This window comes from Ahaetulla prasina, chromosome 10, assembly GCF_028640845.1.
Source record: "Ahaetulla prasina isolate Xishuangbanna chromosome 10, ASM2864084v1, whole genome shotgun sequence".
NCBI lineage: Eukaryota > Metazoa > Chordata > Lepidosauria > Squamata > Colubridae > Ahaetulla > Ahaetulla prasina.
The window spans coordinates 10,755,538-10,773,133 of record NC_080548.1 but is presented as its reverse complement, the minus strand read 5'-3'; the positions used below and the strand labels follow the sequence as shown (position 1 = coordinate 10,773,133).

At 47.2% G+C, this 17,596-nt stretch overlaps 1 protein-coding gene across 6 annotated transcripts in view; it reads left to right on the top strand.

The window, feature by feature from the left end:
• The window catches only part of COL8A2 (collagen type VIII alpha 2 chain), a 293,599-nt gene that overhangs the window by 99,715 nt on the left and 176,288 nt on the right, over positions 1-17,596 (top strand). The gene's annotated exons all lie outside the window — the stretch shown is intronic.

Here is a 17,596-nt window from a genome sequence, read left to right as displayed (position 1 = left end):
TCAATGAATTTTTTTAAATCGTTTTTTTAAATTTAAATCAGGTTTTTTTTTATTTTTATCAAATTCATTTTAATAAAACGCTTTTGGAGTAAAAATCTATCTACAGATAGTTTTCTATTTAACATACATTAATAATTTAGTTTATTCAGCATGAAGTGGAGCTTAGTTAGGTAGCATGAGGCTGTATATTCTGCAATATTTACATTTTGGGTAAACTCGTTCAATGAATCCAAGCTCTGCAAGCTGAGAGAAGATGCACTGCATTGATGCATTCACACAATTTCACAGCAGAGATGACAGGTGCTCTTTAAAAATTATGATTTAAATCAACTTGGTTTAAACCAGGGGTCTCAACCTTGGTCCCTTTAGAGCCTCTGTCCTCTAAGGCAGGGGTCTCCAACCTTGGTCCCTTTAACCTTGGTCCCTTTGGACACCTGCTCTAAGGTGTCTAAATATGAAGTTACATAAAGATCCCAAACCTCACTCTCTCTGCAGAGGATCGGTGAAGTCAATTCATTTGTAATTTTCTGTCCCAAAACTGCCTGAAATGCTGTAGATTTCCAAGCCATTGTATTGTGGCCTGTCAGCCACCGGCCCCGTCAACAGCCAAATCAGATGAAGAGGTAGCGTGGGAGTCAGGGCCAGCATCAAGGCAATCTGTGAACTCCAAGGGGGAAGAGAGAATGGAGCTGTCAGAGATAGAGATAGAGACAGAGGCGGAGCCTGGGCCATCCATCAATCCTCAGATGGAGAGTCAACAATCCCCAGGTCTGGAGGTGGCTGATGAGGAAGAGGAGGAACAGCTGGGTCCAATGCCTGACGTGCCGATGCACAGAAGGCAGAGGAGAGGAGAGCAGTGGAAATCTATGGGCTGTTCCTTGGGACGGAAGAGCCACCACTGCTAGTGAAGCCCCATCCTAGCTCTGGGGATAAAAGGCAGGGTTAGGGTTAGGGTTAGCTGAAAACTATTCATCTCCCTGCCGGTCCACCATTGATAGCTTGCACTTCAGACTCCTATCTGGAAATTATCAGAGTTCTTCTTGGAATCTGCAGCACCTTCTCTCTCTCTCTCTCTCTCTCTCTCTCTCTCTCTCTCTCTCTCTCTCTCTGTGTGTGTGTGTGTGTGTGTGTATGTGTGTATGTGTGTGTACTGCTAGAAGAAAGCGAATGCACCTTCCAGGACTTCCTTTGCAAGTGAGGGAAGAGAGAGACTCCTGGTGTGTTGGACCAGTTCAGGGAGAAAGGGAATTACAAACTTTGAAGCCTGTTGTGTGAGAGCTGCTGCTGGCGCTCCTAATAAAGGGAACATTTCGATAACTACAAAGATCTTGTCATCTTTGGGAGCCAGGCCAGAACAGGTTGGTTTAATAACAACTCTAAACTCTTAAGTACCCCTTTCTTTCCTGTTTCATATCGTATCTTATACCACATTTTAAGGAAGAGCAGTTCACCCAATGAGCTTAAGCCATAAGATGGTCAGTTCGGCTTGTGTGTATTGTCTGAACCCAGCCATTCCTGATTCAGTAGAGCAAAGAAATCGTGACTCAACTCATTGTGTGAATAGGAACTGTGACTGGGATTCACCCCTAGTGCTAAGTGATACAGGTGGTCCTCGACTTACGACAGTTCATTTAGTGACCGTTCAAAGTTACAACAGCACTAAAAATAGTGGCTTATGACCAGTGATGGGATTCAAATAATTTAACAACCGGTTCTCTGCCCGAATGATTTCTTCCGACAACCAGTTCACCAAACTGCTCAGAAAGTTAACAACCGGTTCTCCCGAAAGGGTGCAAACTGGCTGAATCCCACCACTGCTTATGACCATTTTTCACACTTACGACCGCTGCAGTATCCCCATGGTCATGTGATTTACATTCAGATGCTTGACAACTGAATATTTATTTATCATATTATCATATTTATGATGGTTGCAGTGTTCAGGACTCATTTTGCGTCCTTCTGACGGGCAAAGTCAATGGAGAACCCAGGTTCACTTAACAACCATGTTGCTAATTTAACAGCTGCAATGATTCACTTAACAAATGTGACAAGAAAAGTGCCACATTTGTCCACATAAAGTGGGACAAATTCATAACAATTTTTTCACTTAACAACATAAATGTTGGGCTCAATTGTCGTCGTAAGTTGAGGACTACCTGTTTTCGTAATTGTGGTCGTAAGTTGACGCCTGTTGGGCACAGAGGGTGAGTCCAGCAATTGCAGATTGTATGAAGGCATAAACCATGGTGTTACCCAGGAGAGAAAGAGGAAGCAGGATGGGATTTTCAGCAGAAAACAGAACTGAAGACTGCCCACTGTTTTTGCAAATACAGGTAGTCCTCAACTTACAACAGGTTATTTAGTGACCAGGGTAGATAAAAATCAATGATTTATCAATTAATTTTTTTAAATGGTTTTTTTAAATTTAAATCAGGTTTTTTTTTATTTTTATCAAATTCATTTTAATAAAACGCTTTTGGAGTAAAAATCTATCTACAGATAGTTTTCTATTTAACATACGTTAATAATTTAGTTTATTCAGCATGAAGTGGAGCTTAGTTAGGTAGCATGAGGCTGTATATTCTGCAATATTTACATTTTGGGTAAACTCGTTCAATGAATCCAAGCTCTGCAAGCTGAGAGAAGATGCACTGCATTGATGCATTCACACAATTTCACAGCAGAGATGACAGGTGCTCTTTAAAAATTATGATTTAAATCAACTTGGTTTAAACCAGGGGTCTCCAACCTTGGCAACTTTAAGACTTGTGGACTTCAACACCCAGAGGAACTCTGGGAGTTGAAGTCCACAAGTCTTAAAGTTGCCAAGGTTGGAGACCCCTGGTTTAAACCAAGCCTTTTTACTAGTGATATAAATCGTGATTTAAATTGACTTGATTTAAATCAAATCCTCCCTGTTAGTGACTGAAGTTAGACAAAGTGACTTATGACCAGTTTTCACACTTACAACCCTTCCAGCCATCCCCACGTGAACAAAATTCAGGCACTTGGCAACTGATTCACATTTATGACGGTTGCAGTGTCCCGGGGGGTCATACGATCCACCTTTTGCAATCTGCTGAGAAGCAAAGTCAATGAGGAAGCCAGATTCCCTTAACAACCGTGTTACTAATTTAACAACTGCAGCGATTCACTTAACAACCGGGGCAAGAAAGGATTTAAAATGGGGCAAACTTCGCTTACCAGCTGTCTCACTTAGCAACAGAAGTTGAGTTGGGCTCAATTGTGCTTGTAAATCGAGGTCTACCTGTACTCAGAAAGGTTGATCTAAGTTTGATCTAGGACAGTGATGGTGAACTTTTTCTAGTGCTCAAACCAGAACGCGTGTGCAAGTGTGTGCATGAGCGTGCACCAGCGTGCTGGAAACCCAAAGACCAGCTGGCCAGTGCGCATGTGCATGTCGGCCAACTGGTCTTCGTGCGTGCCAGAGCACTAGAAACCAAAGACCAGCTAGCTGGTGACTGCATGCCTGTTTTTTGGGCCGTTTCCAGTCTGTTTTTTGGGCCGTTTCCAGTCTGTTTTTTGGGCCGTTTCCAGTCCATTTTTTGGACCATTTTGTGGGCATTTTTTGGCCTGAAAAACGGCCTGTTTTTTGACCAATTTTTTGGCTGTTTTCCCACACTCTGGCACCCACGAAGACCAGCTGTCCGGCACACCAGAAACCAAAAGAGCAGCTGCTGATGGTGCGCATGCCCACAGAGAGCGCTCTGCGTGGCACCTCTGGCCCTCGTGCCATAGGTTCGCCATCAAGGATCTAGGATGCTTCTCTGGGTGAATGCAGTTTTTAAAATCCATGCCATGCAGCACATACCTCTCTGTCTTCAAATCCTCAGTGGCGTGCATGGAATTGGGATCAGGTTTGCTTATTAAGCCCTCTAAAGTTTGGAACATGTGGAATTAATACCTTGCAATTGAAAATCCTCTCGGGTTTCCCCCACCCTCTTTCCGCGAGTTGCGAAAATGCTGCTTAATGGTTTTTTTGGTGAGACTCGAATTTTCCTCGCCTTCTCTCAGTGTGCCTTTGTGTCCTTCTTTTGCGCAGGCTAGACATTGGGGTGCACTCAAGCTTCGGTGCCTGAGGTTCTGTTCTCCTCCTTCGAAGTTAATGGTCTGTCATTTCTTTTTACTAGAAAATGAAAAGTCCAATGCTTCCTCCTTTGCCAGACCTAAGCATAATTTCTTTCACACATGGAGCATTTGGTATTAAGTTGTATTTTCCCTCTCTGTGCATAGTATTACATCCTGTCTGCTTAGGTCTCTTGTCCTCGTAGACTCTCCCCCCCGCCCCCCCAGCCTGGACATAACACTGCACAAAAGATTTCACAGTGAGGACTTCTTTTTTCACAAATCTTTCCACAGCGCCCAGCTGTATTAAAATACTTTGCAATGATGGGTAAGAAGTAAGAAGTAAAGGTTTCCCTGTCTAGTCGTGTCCAATTTAGGGCAAGATGCTCGTCTCTGTTTCTTGGCCGAGGTAGCCAAGAAGACAGTTTCCATAGTCATGTGGCCAGCATGGCTATATGCCAAAAGCACATACAACAGAGGTGGGTTTCAGCAGGTTCTGACCAGTTCTGGAGAACCGGTAGCGGAAATTTTGAGTAATTTGGAAAACCGATAGTAAAAATTCTGACTGGCCCCACCCCCATCTATTCTCTGCCTCCCAAGTCCTAGCTAATTGGGAGGAAATGGGGATTTTGCAGTAACCTTCCCCTGGATTGGGGAGGGAATGAAGATTTTACAGTATCCTTCCCCTGGAGTGGGGTGGGAATGGCAATTTTACAGTATCCTTCCCCTGCCATGCCCACCAAACCACGCCCACCAAGCCATGCCATACCCACCAAGCCACGCCCACAGAACCGGTAGTAAACAAATTTGAAACCCACCACTGACATACAATGCTATTACTTTCCCACCTATTAATCTACTTGCATTTGCATGCTTTCAAACTGCTTGGTGGGGAGGAACTGAAGCAATGAACAGGAGCTCACCCATTGCATGGAGGTCGGGTCTCACACCTGGGCTGTTAGCTCTCCAGTTGACAAGCTCAGTGTCTTTAACAGCTGGACCATTGTGCCCCAGCTAAGTTGTGGAATTCAGGATTTAAGAAGTGTCAGAGGAACCCCTTTCATTCGAACGAGGATGATACATGGATATTGACTATGTCCAAACAGTTGTGGTGTTGACTGAAGAATATCTACTTCTCCAGGTATCTTGAGAAGGTGGCTTTTCATACGGCAAAAGCACTTGTGTTGGAATCTGGCACTGAGTTGTGAGAAGGGGAATAAAGAGAAACATCAGCCTTCAATCGCTGCTATGCAGAAAGTGGCCCAGGAGTAGTGGTGGGTTGCCCCTGGTTCGGACCGGTTCTATAGAACCGGTAGTAAAACTGGCAGGGGGCTTCACCCACTGACCCAAACGTCATCAAAACTCTGCATGTGCAGAAGCTTCTGCGCATGCGCGCGGGCACAATGTAAACTGGTAGTAAAGGTAAGTAGAACCCACCCCTGCCCAGGAAGGGTCCTCCCTAATTTTTTTCTCAGCATTTATCAGACAGTTATGCAGAGCATGCTTTAGTCAGGCAAGATTTTGTCCTCAGGTGAACATGCAATAAAGAAGCTGCTCTGAGCTTTTACAGGTTTTGTTCTTGCGTCATAGCACTGCATAAATTGTAGAACCATTTGGTGGATGGATATCATAGAGAGAAGAGAGTAGGGTTGCTAGACTACAATTTCTCTGCCATTACCCACAGTGGCTGGGAGCAGCACACCAGAAGGTCTGAAAGGCTATATAGCTTCCTTGACTACTATACTGTCATCTCCTACATGTACTGTGGGTTGAACATTATAAAAACTGAGAGCATAACAACCAATATTGTCTCACTTTTTGTCTCTCAGACTGCCCAATACAGAGTTTTCAAATCATGTAATCCATTCATTAAAAAGGGGGAAAACCCAAAATCTTAAATCAAGAAGCAAAGCCTCAATGATTAAAAAACTTCCTCCCTCCCTCCCTCCCTCCCTCCCTCCCTCCCTCCCTCCCTTCCTTCCTTCCTCCCTCCCTCCCTCCCTCCCTCCCTCCCTCCTCAATCCTTCCATCCCTCCCTTTGTGTTTATCTATGTCTCGCTTACATAATGGACTTTCTATCTTCAGCTCCTCAATGCAGTTGTTAGTGGCAGGTGTGTATTTACATTTTCTACATTTCTCCTCTGAGAATCTCTTGGCATGAGCAAATTCCTAGTGATATTGTATGGTGGGATATTGCTCATGTTCCTGGTAGTGTCTTATTTCTTGACTGCATTCAGATATCAAATTCAGGTGTGGTTTGTTTGTTTGTTTGTTTAACTTACATGGCTGCCCATTTCAAGTGCATGACTGGACAGCTTGCAATGTTACACACACACACACACACACACACACACACACACACACACACACACACCAGTGCTAAAATAAAACAAGAAATAAAACACACAGCAGCCAGACATCATTAAAAAAGCCCTTAACATAGCCAAGAAACTTTGCTTGCTGTTTGCCTTGAGGTGTGGTGTGTGTACCAAGCCAAAAACCATAATGATTTGTAAACCATGTTTAATGGCAGCGTATATTTTGCAAACCCAGCCGGTTTTTGCTTTTTCAGAAAACAGTAATTAAGCACGGTGATTCTTTATGATGTATGAACCAGACCCTTATGCTCCTCAGCTGCTGTAACCGTAACCTTATGACTTATCTGATCACCCAGCTCGTTCATTTTTTTTTTGCTTCAGTTTGTTGTTTATTTATTATTTATTTTATTTATTAAATTTTTATACCGCCCTTCTCCCGAAGGACTCAGGGCGGTGTACAGCCAAAAATAAAACACAATATTTATTTATTTATTTATTTATTTATTACTTTATTAGATTTCTAGACCGCCTTTCTGCCGAAGGACTCAGGGCGGTGTACAGCCAAGATAAAAATAAACGATGTACAAATATGTATACAATTAAAACAACATTTAAAACATAGCAGATTATAAAGGCTGATAATTTAAAATTTAGATTTAAAATTTAAAATTTAAAATATTAACAGAACCCCAAATTTAAAATTCAGCACTATTATGCCAGTCCCGCTTGAATAAATAAGTGTGTTTTAAGCTCACGATGGAAGGTCCGAAGATCAGGCACTTGACGTAGGCCAGGGGGAAGTTCATTCCAGAGCGTCGCTGCCCCCACAGAGAAGGCCCTACTCCTGGGGGCCGCCAGCCGACACTGTTTGGCAGACGGCACCCTGAGGAGACCCTCTCTGTGAGAGCGTACGGGTCGGTGGGAGGCAAAGGGTAACAGCAGGTGGTCTCGTAAGTACCCGGGTCCTAAGCCATGGAGCGCTTTAAAGGTGGTAACCAAAATCTTGAAGCGCACCCGAAAAACCACAGGAAGCCAGTGCAGACTGCGGAGCAGTGATGTTACATGGGAGCCATGAGCGGCTCCCGTTACTACTCGCGCAGCCGCATTCTGGTTTGAGAAATGGCATTTAAAACAAAACAAAACTCAGAATAAACTCTGAAGTAGAAAAGCTTTTCTACCAAAGGCAGGCAATAAGACATTTCACCCAAACGTGATATAAGGTGCTTGATAAAGATCAGGGGTCTCCAACCTTGGTCCCTTTAAGACTTGTGGACTTCAACTCCCAGAGTTCCTCAGCCAGCTTTGCTGGCTGAGGGACTCTGGGAGTTGAAGTCCACAAGTCTTAAAAGGGACCAAGGTTGGAGACCCTTGCTCTGGAATGAGGTTCCCCCTAAGATCCAGATGCCCCTCACTCTGCTGTTGTATAGAAGAGCTGTGAAGACCTGACTCTTCACCAGGTCTTTGGTGACGGAGAGTGAGAAACCTCACTTCATCACACGTGCCATCTTTTTTTTTAATTTCCTTTTTACGTTTTATGGAAATTTATGTGTTTGTTTTGAGCTATCCAGAATCGCTGCAAGTGAGAAGGAGGCATACAAATTTAATGAGACCCATGTCCCTCCTGGCTTGTGAAAGCTTCCCTCGGAAGGAGGAGACCTTCCCAGTCTTTGGTTAGAAAGATGGACACCAGTTTGCCATTTTTCATCGCGCAAGTGAAAAAGATCTCTGACAACTGAGTCCCCAATTGATTAACATTAATAGCTGGTAGATGTCTTCCATTTGAAACAAATGAAAGTGGAAAGTTATAAAAAAGGGAGGTATTCTAAAGTCTTGATTTGTTCAAAGAGCTGGAATGCGCCGAACACACGGGGAAGATATTTCTGTCCTTTACTTCCTGACTTTAACAAACCTCCAACTAGGGTGGTCTGTGGGAAAGTGAGGGGGGGTATGGGAGGACAAGCCACCCACTGTTGCTTTAGCGTAGGAATCTGTGTTTATTTGGGCACCTTTCAAGTGTTTCTTCTGAGGGCATTCTGTGACTTGGAAACGTTAAAAAGAGAGAGGTCATCTTAAGAGGAAGGAATGGAGAAGGTGATGGATGGAGCTTGAAATATTGTTGAAACAGCTTTGGAGTGTCTTCTCTATAATCATTGCCAATGTTCAATCATGTTTCAGTGATAAATCTGCAAGGAAGAGGAATAGGTAGGTTTTGAAACACCGGCCATATTTCAGATAGGGAGTCTGCTCCCATTTGCCTTAGAAACTGTTGAGTAGTGAAGACCTCCTCATGGATCTTCCTCAAGAAGGAATTCCCTGGCAGTGAGAACAGTTAATCACTGCAACAGCTTGCCTCCTGAAGTTGTGGGGGCTCCATCGCTGGAGATTTTCAAGAAAAGATTGGACAGCCTTTGTCTGAAATGGCATGAAGACTTCTCCTTGGGCAGAGGATTGGACTAAAAGACCACCAAAGTCTCTTCCAGGTCTATGATTCTATGTTTCTATGATCTGTGTTCAAAAGCAGCTGCTTGGGTCTTAGTCTGAGGTTGAGGGGCATCATTTAGAGAACTTGAGTCCATTGCCTTACCAATGAGTTTATCAGCTTTCAGTGTTTTGGAAAGTTCTTCGAATTCCTCAAATAGTTCATATAATCCAGTAAATGTATTGATAACAGCAGCTAGATTTCTTTGGAGGACAATATTGGTGTTCTGATCTAGCTTTCTTCAGTCAGTAAAACACACGAGTAGTCCCCAAAACCTCTTTTATTTCAACAGCTGTGAAATCTGTTCATTCACAGATGAGTCCCAAATAGTTGTAAAGAGTCCTTCGGGATAAGGCTGATAATCACCCACCTTTATCTCCCTTGACATGCTGCCAAAGACCTAATTGGCAAAGCCACACGGAGTCCAGAATCAAACAGAGCTTCAGACTTTAAACTGCACAGAATTAACAATGTTTCTTCCTGCAAAGGCCCACGTGCCTTTGCTCCTCTTTTAAGTCTTATGAGAGGGGCCAATCATCTCCAAGTCCTACTCCCAAGTCGTCCCTTTTGTTTTAACTGTTCTTGCCTTCTGGCAGCTCTGCGCATGTGCGCACTGGGAACATGCTCCCCCTGTTGCTCTGTCTCAATGGGGTCCAACTCTTGAGGCTCCAGAGGCAGCACAAACCTCCCAGATGGCCCCATCTCTGCCTCTGACGCAGAGCCCTCATCCGAGCCTTCCCCAGACTCCAGGACTAGCCCATGTTCCTCCCCAACCTCCTCACTGTCTGACTCTGCTGCCAGCTCCGCAGGCCGCTGGAGGACCACAACAATTGGCTACTCTAGCATATGTAAACAAGCTAACTGTTATTTGACTTCTCAATGAGACTTGGAAATTTCTCAGTTTAGGCAGGACTGGCTGGAGCATTGAATTTGACTAAAGGCTTCTCAACCAGCACTATGGAAAGTGAGGCGGCTTCAAAATGGGGGAAATCCCAAATATTCTAACCCTGGAGACCATCCTTCCTCCATTCAGATATAGTTAGGGTGTCATTGCTTCTGTTGGCTTCTGAGTGAACTTGTTCAGGTTTCTATCATAACACCAAACCACTTGGCCTAGCAATCACCGTAATCATGTCTTCGTTCTCTTTTGCCTTGTTCTCCTCATTCTTCTTCTCCTCATGACATTTTTTTTTTTGTCTTCTTCTGCATGATGTTGTTTTCACCTTATCCCCAGCTCACAAATGATATTGGCCTGTAATTCCTTTCTTGTATCGGTTTTAAAACAGTATGTTTTCCTTTTCCTGACATCCATCCAAGGGCATGGATGTGTTTAAATCTGTTAGGCGGTCACCTATTACTGTGGAAGGAAGTCTAGGGACTGGAGTGGCTGAGAACAGAGGAAAGAGAAGCAGATTTGGGATCAACAATGGGGTCAAAAAATGTCAGGCCGGACTGTTCTCTGCTGACTCCAGGATGGGTGGAGAGCATTTCAGCTCAACAATGCCCTTAGATTTTTTAAAAAACATGGTTCCTTCAGCTCATACAGTTGGGTTCCTGCATATACTTTTCCTTCACCAAGGATGTTTTCCTTCCAGTCTCCCACCACTGTACCTGGCAGTAGCAGGTACTTCACACACATTCTCCACAAGCAAAGCTGCCTTTGCAACTTAATGTCTTGATTTTCTGGAGGACCTCTAAGTGGGTCTATGGATACAAGCAAAAATGTTGGGGTTTAACCAAACCACTTTGGGTCAACAGTAACTGAAGGTTTTTCCTTCCACTTAGTAGAATTGGTACTTTGGGAAGGGCATAAGCTGGAGACTTCTTTTGGTTTCCAAAACTCTGAATATATCCAAGACTATAATGGAAAAATCTGTTGCTGAAGTCTATATAGAAGTTGGTCTTGATCTTGTCTAGCTTTGTGGGCCGTGACACAGTTATCTCCAAGCTATTTCAAGATATCTGCGGCTTTCTTCATTTGTGGCACTGGGCATTTTTTGAATGACATTATGGGGGATGGGAGGCAGGAAAAGTAAGGAGTTGGGAGCAGGGTGAAATAAGATTTCCCATCAATGGAAAAAGGGATTGAAAAGACCAGCATTGCTGCAATTTCAGATGCAAACCGGCCGAGTCAGCAATAAATTGACTCTATTCATGAACATTGTGAAATTGAGTAGGTTCCAGGGCATCTATAGGAGTATTTGTGTCAAAATTGCAAGACGGAGTCGTGATGGAAGCCCTTCTCCTTCAGTAGTTAAGGGGCTTCGATCACAATGCTGTGCTTGAGCAGGAGGAGGAGATGGGTGTGAAAGAATGTGTCAGCTTTTACATATCTGTTTGAAATCAGAAAGGATGATATTTCCTGTAATTTGGAGGAAGAGAAGGAGAAGGTGGGATAGACACAGTAATGGGATTCAGCCGGCTCGGGTCGGTTTGGGCGAACCGGTAGTTAAATTGCTGGCTGGTCCCATCCCTTCCTGCCCTGCTCCTTCCAGGAATCCCCATGCACCCCATTTTGGCTTCCAGGTAAGTGCAAGGAGGCCTCCTAGACCCAAAATGGGGTAAGGGGCAGCGCCCCCTCACATGACTTGTTTTTGCTCCAAGGAGGCTTCAGGGAGGCCTCCTAGATCCAAAAAGATGTGCGGGGGGGCACTGCGTCCCCCCTGTGGCCTGTTTTTGCTCCCAGGGTGGTGCAGGAGGCCGAGTGCTGCCCGTCACACTGCCTGGCCACGCCCACCAAGCCACGCCCACAGAACCGGTAGTAAACTATTTTGAATCCCACCACTGGATAGACAATTGAGGTTTCTCCTTTTCTACCCTGCATGAACAATAAATAGCCCCTGAAATCTACAGGGCCTCAGATTGGAGACTGTTGGAATACAGTAGATGTTCGTTTAATTCAATGTGTTTTGTCAACAGTGACTTACTACATATTTTACTGGCTGGACCTTTGTTCTTCCTGGCAAGGCTGACCATATGTTTAAGCAAGAACGGTTCCCAACATGTACCATATATCATAGAGCATGGCAAATATTCAGTAATTACTTACAGTCTGGCTTCTGAGGGGGCGAAATGTCTACAAATATTGCAAATAAGCCACTTTGCTTTAAAAAAAAAAAGGAGGGAGGTCAGTAACCTAATAGCCCTTTTCTTTATTTCCCTTTTTATTTTATTTTTCTACTTTTGGGGCATTTCCTATTTAATTTGTTCAGTTTATCTTTTCCCTCCCTTTCATTAACGTATGTCTGTAACAATACAGTGGAGATCTTATAATAATATATAATAACAGAGTTGGAAGGGACCTTGGAGGCCTTCTAGTCCAACCCCCTGCCCAGGCAGGAAACCCTACACCATCTCAGTCAGATGGTTATCCAACATTTTCTTAAAAATTTCCAGTGTTGGAGCATTCACAACTTAATTCACAATCTTAATATCTTAATCTTAATATCTTAATCTTAATTCACAATCTTAATATGAAGTAATCAGTTTAAGATCAAAACCTCTACTATACAACAAATATTTTGATATATCCAATTAATATAGTTATTACATACTCATACTTATATATATGCTTATATATTGTATAATTATTTCATGCTTATGCTTATATATACTGTGTGAAAAAATAAAATAAATAAATAAAAAATGTGAGTCACAGTGATTCTTTTCTCAATGTTATACTCAGCTTTGAATCAATAATTTGATATTTGTAATGCAGAACAGACATCCTAAACTGAAACTAATATTGAAAGAATATTTTTCTCCTCTTCTGTATTGTCAAAAATCTACCTAAAGAATAGAATGTTAATAATCTTCAATATAAAGATCGATATCTTTGATAGAATGTTAATAACCTTTGATATAAAGAGTGATATCTTTTTTTAATCTTTTATATGTGTATAACATCAGTGGTGGAATTCAAATAATTTAACAACCGGTTCTCTGCCCTAATGATTTCTTCCAACAACCAGTTCGCCAAACTGTTCAGAAAGTTAACAATTGGTTCTCCCGAAGTGGTGCGAACTGGCTGAATCCCACCACTGTATAACATGATATAAACATTACTGTATTGAAACAGTGCAGTAGATCACGATTTAAAATAATATAATTTTAGAAAGGGTGGAAGAGGTTGACCACGGCCTCCTTTGATGGCTTTGCAATACAATTGTTTTATCCCCTAGGACTTTTTTGGGGGAGTAATTTAATTTGACTGTTCTGTTTCCCTTCCCCCAATACTCCCAGCAAAGAGTCCGTCAGAGGCCTTCCTTTTTTTTTTCCTTTTATTTACATAGATACATGTCCTGGCCACGTCTACCCACGGGCCTGCCAAGTTTCTGGAGATAACGAGGAAATTATAGATAAGGCCAGAATTACTCACGAATATATTCTTCCCTCCATGAAATAGTTAGCTCGCGCCAAATTCATTGCTTTGTCCGAGACAAAAAACCAGGAAGTCCCGCCTCCTATTTATAGTCTCTGCAGATGTCACTGCATGACAATTATGACTTGGCTTTGTCCCAACTCTTCCGCTGCTGCGCACGTCGATCAAGCCTTCGTAATCTTGCGTCCCTCCAAAACTGTTCTTGGGGCGTTGCCAAATCAGAAGAAGGCCGGGAGAATCAGGCCTTGCCGACCCCTCCCTTTGAGTGGGTGCCAGGGAGGGAGAGGGCTCAAGAGAAGCAGGGCTTGCCAGGTCTTCTCCCTCATTTTCTGAATCATCCGAGTCCAGGAGTCTGGGTCCAGGAACCTGGGTCACAACACTATCCCTCACCGCAGGGCCCTTCCCCCCGGGCTGACGATCGGGATGCGGTCGGGCTGGGTTCTGCTCATGGAAGGCCTGCACCAGGTCAGGGGCATGAACGTCGGAGGCATCTACCCAGGAGAAATCAGTCCCGTATCCCTTCCACGCGATCAAATATTGGAAACGACCCTTTAGCCAGCGAGAGTCTCGTACACTGTGGACTTCGTATTCCTCCGACCCGTCCTCGGCGACAGTGACGGGTGCTGTTGGGCACCGAAGGGGCCTCGGTGTGGCCTCAGGAACCAGAAGGGACCGGTGAAAAACGGGGTGGATCCGCATGGATCGTGGCAGGGTCAGTCGGTAGGCTACCGGGTTGATGACTGCCTCGACAGGGAACGGGCCGATGAATCGGTGGTCCAACTTCTTTACCGGCGGTCGGACGGGAGGTGTTTGGTGGAGAGCCACACCGGTCTCCAACTGCCAGCGGGCGTTGCCCGTCGGGAGCGGACAGCGCACCGTTTGTAGTCCTCCTTTGCCCGATTCAGCTGCTGACGTACCAACTGTTGGACCGCATGCAATTCCGTCAGGAAGGTCTGCGTTTCGGGAACAGGAGAGTCCGGTGGTGCCAGAGGGAAGAGCCGCGGATGGTACCCACATTGGCAAAGAACGGGTCATCTGAGTAGAGGTGTGCTGAGAGTTGTTAAAAGCAAACTCCGCCAGAGACAGGTAGTCGGCCCAGTTGTCCTGTTGCTGGTTGATGAAGCAACGGAGATACTGTTCCAGTATACCGATGACCTTCTCTGTACCCCGTCGGTCTCCGGATGGTGCGATGACGACAGACATACCTGCACCTCCAACGCGCCATCAGGCTCTTCCAGAAGCGGGCTGTGAACTGAACTCCAGCGGTCCGAAACCACCCTGTCCGGTAGACCATGGGCGGAAGATGTGCTGCAGAAAGAGGCGGGCGTTTTGCGGCTGTGGGCAGTCCGCGGCATGGGATGAAGTGTGCCATCTTGGTGAGCATGTCCACCACCACCAGCACCGTGGTGAACCCAGAGGACGGCGGCAGGTCTGTCAGGAAATCCATAGAGATCGCCCCAGGGTCTGTCGGGTGTCGGCAAGGGTTGGAGGAGCCGGGAGGGGCCCCGTGGCGGTCTTGGCTTGCCGGCACGGTACGCAGGATGTCACGTAGGCATGTATATCATGCCGCACTGGGCCACCAAAAGGTCCGTGTCACCAGGTGGAGGTCTTGAAGAACCCAAAATGTCCTGCTGCAGGGTTGTCGTGGCACTGGGTCATGACGAGGGCTCGGAGTGGTCCTGTGGGCACATATAATCGCCCCCGAAACTTGAGTAAGTCCTCCTCCAAGGTCCAAGGAGACGTGGGGCCCACCTCCGCTCTCCTTTGCTGCGACCAGGCGTCCTGGCGCTGCGCCTCTCGCACCTGGGCCCGCAAGTCCACTGGCTCCTGTGCTGCGGCCAAGGCTTCTGCCGGCAGCACTGTCCGTGGAGGAAGGGGGTCCTTGGCGCAGAGGTACTCTGGCTTGCGGGACAGGGCATCCGCCCTCCGGTTGTGACCGCTGGGAATGTAGGTCACGCGGAAGTTGAACCGGGCAAAACAACGACCACGGATCTGCCGCTGGTTTAACTTCCGAGCTGTGGTGAGGTGCTCGAGATTCCGATGGTCCGTTCGGACCTCCACCTGATGTCGGGCCCCCTCCAGATGGTGTCGCCAAGCCTCGAATGCAGCCTTGATAGCCAGCAACTCTTTTTCCCAGATAGTGTAGTTGCGCTCGGAAGGGTTGAGTTTCCGGGAGTAGTAAGCGCAGGGAAAAAGTGTGCCACCATTCGTCGGAGCCTGTAGCAGCACCGCTCCCAGAGCCACATTGGACGCGTCCGTTTCCACCACAAAAGGCGGGCGGGTCGGGATGCCTCAGGACGGGTTCCGTGACGAAGGCTTTCTTGAGGGCTGTGAATGCTTCTTGCTGCGGGGGACCCCACCGGAATGCAACCTTCTTCCTGAGGAGCTGGGTAAGTGGAGCTGTCAGTGTGGCGAAGCCCGGGATGAAGGTCCGGTAGTAGTTGGCGAAGCCCAGTAGGCGCTGAACATCCTTCACCCGACGAGGGCTTCCCAGCTACACAAAGCTTCTACTTTACATGGGTCCATGGCTATGCCCTCGGGCGAGATGATATGCCGAGGAATTCTATGGAAGTCCGGAAGAAGACGCATTTCTCCAGCTTCGCATTGAGTTGTTGCTCCATAGCGTTGCAGAACCAGACTGGCGTGTCGAAGGTGGCTTTCCCTGGACCGGGAGTAAATCAGGATGTCGTCGAGGTAGATAACCACGAACCGATCCAACATGTCTCGGAACACGTCGTTCATGAAGTGCTGAAAACGGCGGAGCATTGGTCAACCCAAATGGCATGACAGTGTATTCGTAGTGCCCGTATCGGGTGCCGAATGCCGTCTTCCATTCGTCTCCTTCTCGTATCCGCACCAGGTTGTAGGCCCCCCGGAGATCGAGCTTGGTGAAGATCGTGGCCTCCGCAACCTTTCCAGTAGCTCCGGGATGAGCGGCAGGGGTAGCGATTCCGCACCGTAATGGCGTTTAGCCGCGGTAATCACAGCATAGGCGCAAGTCCCCTGTCTTCTTCTTCACAAAGAGGACCGGGGCCGAGAGAGGGACTTTGAAGGCGGATGAACCCTCGGGCCAGGTTTTTGTCCAGGAAGTCCCTGAGGCGGCCAACTCGGGCTCCGACATGGAATACAGGCGTCCCACAGGCAGTGGTGCGTTGGGCAGAAGGTCCACGGGCAATCGTGGGGCCGATGCGGGGTAGTCGGTCCGCCTCCTTCTCGCTGAACACGTCGGCGAAGTCCGTCAGCTCAGGAGGCAAGGTGATGGCAGCGGTGGGGCGTTCTGGCGGCACAGGTGTGGCGGATGTGATCGACGCACTGCAGACTCGGGAAAGAGATGGCGTTCCGCGACCAGGCCACCTGAGGATCGTGGGTCCGAAGCCAGGCCAACCCAAGGACCAAGGGAAAATGAAGGTCCGCCGTGACATAAAACTGGATCGCCTCCTCATGGTCCCCAATAGCCAGGCGCAAAGGCTGGGTGGCGAATTTAATGGGGGCGGACACCGGTTCCCGCCCACCAATTGTCTCTACCCCCATGGGAGGGCCCACGGGAACCACGGGGACCGCAAACTGGGTCACAAAGGCCTGGTCCATAAAGTTTGTTGTGGCCCCTGAGTCCACCAGCGCATGCGCCTGGAGCCCGTCCGACTGGTTCCCCAACCATATCCGTGTGTCCAGAATCAGATGCCGAGGGGGCCCAGAGTCTACTTCCAACGTCCAGTGGGGCTTAGTACGTGCCCGACCTAGGGTTTCCCGAGGTCGGGCCTGCTCCGCTTCGATTGGTCACGCTGTGATTCGGGGACCGGCGTCGTGCCCCACCGCTTTCTGGGGCAAGAGGCGGCGAAGTGGCTGGGCCCCCCACAGTACAGGCCCAATCCCCCTTGGCGCCTCCGGTTCCGCTCCTGGGCTGTTAGGCGAGGTCTGGCCGCTCCCAACTCCATGGGCTCTTCCGCAGCGGTTACAAAACGTGGGGCGACCCTGGGTGCTGGTGGTGCAGGAAGTGGGGTGCAGATGTCGACGGAGGGTCCCGGGGTGCGACGGGACGGTCGCCGCTGCAGACGGGCATCGAGGCGGAGACAAAGGGCACCAAGTTGTCGAGGTCCGCGGCGCCTCCACGCGGGCCAGCTCGTCTTGCAATTCCTCTGAGAGTCCCTCCTGAACGCGCCCACCAGCGCTGCATCATTCCAGTCAGAGTCCTGGCACAAAAGACGAAATTCGCGATGTACTCCTGCAGGGGCGTTTCCCTTGACGGAGTTCCTTAAGGCGCCTGGTTGCCGTCAGCATTGAACGGGTCCTCATACATGGTGCGAGGTGCTGCCAAAAACGCTGTTGGTC